Raw genomic sequence first — 793 nt, forward strand, 5'->3', positions numbered from 1 at the left:
GATTGTATTTTCCTTAGCGTTTCCTCCCCAAGCACATCCGTAATTTCCACTCCTTCCCAGTGTTGATCTTCATCATTGTCAGAATCTGCTTCAATTTCTGGGCCATCTAGGGAACGCCTCCTTTGCACCTCCAAGAAAGCTTGACGTGACACCTCAACATGCATTTCTTCATCGATTGTAAGATCACTTGAAGGCAAGTGGTCTGTGAAGTCAAGAATCACCTGATTGAGCACTTCAGAAGTATAGTTCCGCAAGAATTGACTGACCTCGTCAAAAAAGGCAAACCAATTTAAGTCATGGCCCCTCAACCAGCTTAACAGAACATCATTGGATGGTGCTGGATTTGCTAATATTGCTGTTTTGCTAATAGCATCCGGATCATATGAATTATTCGGGCCACTGGGTGTGGTGGCTAGCTGTGGTGCTGGGTTTGCTATTGCTGTTTTGTTAATAGCATCCGGATTAAATGAATTACTCGTGCCACTGGGTGTGGTAGCTACTCCAACAGTAGATTCGCCACTGGCATGGGGATCATGCTTTCTGCTGGATGTGTCAGCATTTTCACTGGGATTAGTAAGATCTGGAGGCTCAACATCTTCCACATTGCTATCATCTCATACATCATCAGTTGGCATTATTTCACACGCTTCAACGTCGAAGTCGACATTGTCCTCCCCTTCTTCATTAATGACATCTTCTAACCTAAGGGACCTCATCAAGGCTTTGTCTTCAATGTCTGCAAGCTCAATAACGGATTGTCTAATCTCTGCTGCTTCTTGAAGAGCCAGACGTA

Source organism: Porites lutea, chromosome 1 (assembly GCF_958299795.1).
Source record: "Porites lutea chromosome 1, jaPorLute2.1, whole genome shotgun sequence".
Lineage (NCBI taxonomy): Eukaryota > Metazoa > Cnidaria > Anthozoa > Scleractinia > Poritidae > Porites > Porites lutea.